At 39.0% G+C, this 7,201-nt stretch overlaps 1 long non-coding RNA gene across 1 annotated transcript in view; it reads right to left on the bottom strand.

Annotated features, from left to right (window-relative positions):
• The window catches only part of LOC118158077, a 24,307-nt gene extending 21,507 nt beyond the window's left edge, over nucleotides 1-2,800 (bottom strand). Inside the window, exon 1 of the long non-coding RNA XR_004746784.1 lies at nucleotides 2,770-2,800. This is a non-coding gene — a long non-coding RNA (uncharacterized LOC118158077). The remainder of the gene's footprint in view (nucleotides 1-2,769) is intronic.
• Nucleotides 2,801-7,201: the final 4,401 nt, after the last annotated feature.

Genomic DNA, 7,201 nt, shown 5'->3' on the forward strand with positions numbered 1-7,201 from the left:
AAGGAAAGGAAAGGAAAGGAAAGGAAAGGAAAGGAAAGGAAAGGAAAGGAAAGGAAAGGAAAGGAAAGGAAAGGAAGCAGTCAACTGAACAAATTAACAACCACAAGAACATCAACAACAACAAAACTACAGGATGGGAGTGCAAAAAAGAATTATCCATAGCTAAAGACAGTAAAACATATGGAGGTGTTCATAAAGGCTTTTTTTTTTTTTTTAATGAGAGTCTGCTTTGCAAAAAAGTTTAATATTAAAGCAATAAAGCAAAAAGAAACTTTATGAGCCCATGGAAATGTAAATCTTCCAGCCTTTAGTTGAAAACAAGAATATTCTGGCCCGGAAACAAAATACTGAATCCAAAGCCCAATAGATTTCTCTCCCCTGTTGTTCATCGAAGTTATAATTCAGAAACATTTATTTTACATCCTTCCATTACAGTCTGATTCTTTGGCTGACCCATATTTACCACCATACTTATTGACTAAAAATCCCTCCAAACTTCCTTCACTCAACAGAGGCTTCCAAAATATTAAACATTATATAGAACAGAAAAATGTGTTCTGCTTGGTTCTACATTTCATCGATTTTAGGGTTGAGTTGATGAAGAATAAATGTGTAATATTGTTTTATCTCTCTTCTGCTGATTATTCTCAGTCTAACACTTTATTGCAACTTGTGGGTAGATTAAAATGACTTTAGGAATTTTCCATCCTGCCATTTTAAAATTATTCCATGATTTTTTTTAAAAAATAAGATGGTTAACTTCAAAATCCAAACTTCAAGTAAGCTGTGGTACATTAATGTCATTATTTATTTATTTTTTGGTTAGTTAGTTGGTTGGTTTGGTTTGGTTCTCCCTTCTATTTCAGTCTTTGCTGTTGTCCTGGTTTCAGTTAGGACAGAGTTTTTTCCTACTAGTAGCTGGTAGGGTGCTGTTTTGGATTAGGATAAGAGTGCTGATAACACGCTGATGTTTTAATTGTTGCAGAGCAATGCTTACACTAAGCCAAGGACTTTTCAGCTTCTCGCTCTGTCCTGCCAGCGGGCAGGCTGGGGGTGCAGCAAGAGCTGGGAGGGGACAGACCCAGGACAGCTGACTCAAACTGGCCAAAGGGGTATTCCATACCATCTGACATCATGCTGAACAATATATAGGGGTGGCTAGCTGGGGTGGGGGGCCGGCTGCTCGGGGTTGGGCTGGGCATCGGTCAGCGGGTGGTGAGCAATTGCATTGTGCATCACTTGTTTTGTACACACTATTATTATTATTATTTCCTATCTTAATAAACTGTCTTTATCTCAACCCACAGGCTTCACTTTCCCGTTTCTCTCCCCCATCCCAGAGAGGGAGGGGGGAGGGTGAGCGAATGGCTGTGTGGTGTTTAGCTGCCAGCCGGGTTAAATCACAACAGTCCTAACTGAAACCAGGACAGCTGTTAACTAGATTCTCATTAAACTATTACATTTTAAATTTTCTCCTTCTTAAGGTTATGTCAATATTTTTTATTTCAGTTTAGCCCAGGCTAAAGGTGTCTGTAGTGTGTGCATTCCTCAGCATACCTGAAGACCTAGACCTTGGAGACCCACCATTCCCACCTCAGGGCAAGTGTCTCTGTTGTGCTGTCTTGGCTCTTTAGTTATCCAAACCTGAGGAAAAACAAAGGAAAGGTGGTACAAGCGAAGACATTACACCCTAAGCCTTATACAATGTACTGTAAAGATGGAACCAAAAGTACGCGAAGGATAAAACTTGTTGCACATACCTGCTGTGAACAGAGATACAGATAGTGATATCACCACATTGAATTTACGCTCATGAATGCAGTTTCAGTTCAGTCTTACCTAGAGTCCCCTGATCAATTTAATCCAAAGTGCTTCTAGAGATGCACTGCACAAGAAAGGGCTCTCCTCCCATCTCCAGTCCACAGAATCCCACCCTGAGTCCCTCAAGCATTTTCACAGTGAACTGATCCAGGTGAAAGAGAACCCAGGGAACTTCTTGTTTATATATATTAAAAAAAAAAAAGTTCTTTATATATATTACTTTTTTTTTTTACTTATTTCAGTAAAAACAAAACAAAACAAATATTTATTTTACAAACACGTGTGAAGTAATTGCCTAAAGTGACTAAGAAAATTAAAGTAATATCACATTTTAAAGAAAATGTACAGCATTGAAGAAGCTTTCAGGGTAGAGCGTAGCTGTTACCTAAGCGTTCCCTAGGCTTCCAACCTTAGATGTTACCACACTAGGGGAACCTGGTGTGCTGACTCTAAGGAACAGTACAGAGTGTAGATCAGAGTGGAGACACCACAGCTAGGCTCTGTGACAAGAGGGGGACTTGATTGTTCTTGTGCACACCGAGACTGATAAGCTGCACATTTGCTACCCTGAGCCAATGACCTGTCATGTTTTTGACAAAATGCTCTACTCTAGTGAACTTTTGCTCATTATAATATCATTATAATACCAAAACGCACTTCCATCCCAAAAGCTACCCGCCTCCAAGGTGTGACCACCCTTCACTGAGCACACACTGAATTTCTCAGAGCCTATACCTTTAAACTTTTTAGATATGCTTGACTAGTCACTCAAGCTCCACCTAAAAGACAGAAAATAATATAAATTGGCCTAAGAGAGAAGGGATATTAGGGAAGATACCATCCTGACTTCTAGGATTAGTTGACGGACTGAGCTTCTCTTTCCCCCCCACTGGGATGCTGTGAGGTAAGATTGTATAACTTGGTTATACTGGGCGTCTCCACAGAAACTTAGAAATCTCTATAGAGTCTTTAACGCGTTAATAGCCAGGCTGTGTACCTGTGTATTTCATGCATGCTAGCTTGCTTATGCAGACAGTAAATTATCACTGGCAATCCAAAGAACCTGTGTTCCTGTTGCTGTAATAAATTACACTTAACTGCATTGTTCCTAGCCATGATATTTCTCATTGAATGCAACTAGAGTGAGGGCATGTTATGTTGTTGGTGAATCCGTGATCGTGATAGTTCAGTGCTCTGAATCTGACCGGACCCATATAGGTTAATGTGTTATTGGTGAATTTGTGACCGTGATAGTTCAGTACCCTGAATCCAACCAGACCCGTAACAGTTAATTGGCTACACCCCTTAACGTGGCAACATGCACAGTCTACTACGTGTAGTCTTGAATTTTTGTTTAGACTCATTTCATAGAAAATATCAGAAATCTGATATTCTCTTGCAGTATGGGGAAATTGTTTTCTACCTCATCTGAGAAGACAGTAGAATAAAACGCAATTTTTTTAGCCAGTATTTAAGATACAAGATGATAAACATCATGTGTTTTGAGTGCTGGTGGGGAAGGAAATCCCACTAAAATGAACCAAAGCACAGGTCGAAACCTTTATAAGGAAGAGGATGGTGCTGCTTACAGCAGCTGAGAAAAGAGGGAGATTTTTATAAAGTAAAAGTCTAAAGACCAAGATAAAAAGCTCTTTGTTCATAAGCAAGAGAGATACCAGTGGGAGTGTAGTGAGTAGTAGGAAAGAATTCAGGACAAATGTCTCAAAGGAGCTACAGGAAAAGCTCTTTAAAAAATAAATAATAATAAAGCACAAAACAAAACACAGAAAATATTTTGAAAAGCTGAAGGGACAAGGAAGATGCCACCAAAGTTGCCTAGAAGTCAAGAGCTGCCAAGTCAAGGCTGGCTTTAAAAAATGAAAAAGTCAGGAAATGTCGTTCTTCCTCAACATCTACTGAGGCCGAGGGGCACAACAAAAGAAACCCAGTACAGCTGCATGGCAATTGGTAAAATCTTGTTCTCATGCTATGTGTCAAACTCCTTTCTCTCTGCTTCCCTAATTCATGTGTCTGCACATGGAGGTAATCCAGACACTGAAGAGACTTTAATGCTAAAATATTGGTTAGGAGGCAACACTCAGCTCTTGATGGCCAGATGAATATATATTAGAAAAAAAGCTCAAAATCCAGAGTAAACAATGAGGGAACTAGGGTCTGAGATGAGAAGGTAGTAGACAGAGGGGGAAAAAATGAGGCCAGTTTTCTAAAATATGGGAGTTTAGTAATTATCCCTAGAGCTATAGCTTGAAAACAGACAACAAAGATGAATATCATGCCATCTGAAATCAATGTAATACTATCATTTTGAGTAAATAACATTTTGAAGTTCCACAAAGCAGAAACTCAACTGAAAAATATTCATGACTAATTTTTGCAACAGGAATGATGAAGTGTGATTTGTGTTGAGGGAAAAGGGTGTGTGTGTGCATTAAATGCTTATCTTTTTATATAACTGACATCAAATACAGTTCTGCCTGATCTCCAGAAACCAAATAGGAATACTTATGGGTTTTCTGAGCTAGTTTAACAGGGCACTGAAGAAATATGGGAGAAAGCAAGAAAAGGCGTCACCTTGCATAGCTGGTGACAGCAAGAACTCCCTCTGTTTGCTTACCTGCATGTCTTTCGCCTCCTAGCACTCACCATACCTCTGGAATAAGATATAGCACTTTTCAAGACATTGTGGCTTATTATTTGCTGCTGAAAAACCTCCCAGTGGTTCAGGTATGCCAGGATTACTTTTCTTCTCAGAAAGAATAATCAGGCATTGAAACAGGTTGCCCAGGGAGGTGGTGGAATCACTGTTCCTGGGGGTGTTTAAGGAAAGGTTGGACGTGGTGCTTAGGGACATGGTTTACTGGGTGACATTGGTAGTAGGGGGTTGGTTGGACCAGATGATCTTGGAGGTCTTTTCCAACATGAATGATTCTATGATTCTGTGATTCTATGATTTAAGACAAACCCACACTTTCAGCAGATGCTGTGTTGTGCTGTGGATGGGGGAACTGGGAGCAGCTGTCACATAAACAGCTGCAAGAGGGTGATGCTACTCAGGGATCCTCCTCTGCAGGAAAAGTCCTCCAGGGGCTGAATTCTGCAGTTTTACAAGTGCTTTGTGTCTCTGAAGTGTCTTTCTTGTGCTTTCATGTAAAACATACCTGTTTCCAGGGAGTAAGTCTTCCTTAAAAAGGGTATTTGGTGTTCCTATTCATTCATTATCTTTGTTTTACTCTTGCTAATTACTCCTTTGGTACTAAACTAAGCAGAACGTTAAACCGCTTGTCCTTACAGGAGAGGGAATTCAAGTGAATTAACCTGCCAGAAAGATATTCTAGAGATCCATTCCCTTACAGGGAACACCTTCTCTGCTCCTTTGTATGAAGACAAATACAGAACAGCACCAAAGTGAATGCTTTCTATATTTCAGTTTTGATTTGTAACATTTGAAGAGACTGGGACAGGTTAATTCATGCCTTAAATTCAAGTGTTCAAAAAATAACATTTTCAGAGCTTGACATTAGTCCCAATCTCTCTTTCACATTTCCATTCTCTAATCTTTAAAGGCAAAAAAATTGATGCAGTACTTATTACTCCAAGTGGCAATAAAATATGCTTCATAACAGCCTTTGAAAACAGGGAAAATAAGTGCAAGCATACACATTGTTTACATGAAGAAGGGGTGTAGGATAGAGGACCAGGATTTCCATTCTGCTAAGCCTGTTTCTTCTCTTATTTGTCTTTCCTTCATAAGCTCACCAGAGTGTCACTAAGTATATGCTTAAATGTGCTCACAGCCTCCAGGCATTACCCTACACCTAATAATCCCAAAGTACATACATTGCATGATTGGTACTGATTTAAAGAACAAAGTCAAAATTTCTTCTTAGTGACGAAATATTCTTTATTGACAGCGCTGGATGCACAGGGGATCCTTCCACCTAACGTGCATACCCAAAGTGACCAACTATCTCATATTTATACAGCAGAACAACGAACATTCAATTAACGCCTATACATATTAATTACCTGAACCCGCCTACCCACGCTTTTTATGCTAATTAGCTTATCAGTCCTTTGCACTTGCACAGATTCTTCCAAGAATTGTGGGCAGGGGTCTTAAGGACATGGGCAGTGGTCTTTGGGAGGAAGGCCGTATGTCTTCCTCATAGTATCCTTTATCTGGAATGTAGTGATCTTGCAAGTTTGCAATGTCCTTATCAGTCTGAGCTAATTTGTGTCCTTGTTGTCCATCTGTTTCCTGCCTGAGACGGGATGTCTGGCAAGTTTTTGTTACTTAGTTTTCACCTATTCTTCACCTCTTGGCTCCTGATAGTATATCTTACAGATTCAGACTACTTCTTCTTTGACTAATAGATAATATTGAGTAACTAATCTATCCTGTTCTTAATACCTAGGTAATGATTCATCCTATTGCCTAGCTAGCTAATCATCCTTTTATATTTGCTAATTGCTTGCTTGTTTCATTCCCTCCTTTTCTTGATGCATGCAAATTCCTTTGCATTAAATGTACCTATCTTTCGTAATACAACAAAACAAACACTTGAACAATATACATACAAATATCACAATATCACAAAAGCAATCGTAATAATAAAAACCTGTTTCAGCCACTGTATATTAGGTAGCCAAGAAGTTACTTTGTTCCACATTTCTTCAAAACTCCATGAGAGATCGTCTTTGGTGACTTCATGTAATATTTTAGTCTGTTTCCATATTTCCTCTAGGTCAGTGGAAATTCTCCCACTTGGATCGAAATACACACAACAACTAGTATTAACAATTGTACATACTCCTCCTCGAGCAGCCAACAACAAGTCTAAGGCCATTCTGTTTTGTAACACTACTTGTGATAAGCTAGATATTTCTTGCTGTTGAGCTTTCATAACTTCAGCTGTCCTATTTTCTAATTTTTCTATTACTGAAGATATGTTGACTATTGTTTTTTTTTGTTTTTTTTTCCCAACTCACTCACCCCTAACCATGGGAAAAACCAACAGGCAAAACTATGGAAAGCAGTAGGCCTTTCTACTAAGGGATTTTTGATTTCCCGTCCAATTCTCCGAATATGATTTCTCAAATACCCCCGTGACAAAGAATCATGTATCATCATATTAGGGACTACTGCTTCCAAAGTACAAGCAGTACAACTTCCCATCGAGTGTTTTTTTTTCTTTTTTTTTTTCTTTTTTTTTTTTTTTTGTAAAACCTTCTGAGCTGTATCATTACACAGCCAGTAACATCCTCTTCCCTCTGGTACTGGCCAAGCCGTAGAGTTAACAAAAATTGAGGTACCAATAGATAAAGTGATGTTACAAGATGACTGGTTTCCCACAAATGT

Source organism: Oxyura jamaicensis, assembly GCF_011077185.1.
Source record: "Oxyura jamaicensis isolate SHBP4307 breed ruddy duck chromosome 18 unlocalized genomic scaffold, BPBGC_Ojam_1.0 oxy18_random_OJ71577, whole genome shotgun sequence".
Classification (NCBI taxonomy): domain Eukaryota; kingdom Metazoa; phylum Chordata; class Aves; order Anseriformes; family Anatidae; genus Oxyura; species Oxyura jamaicensis.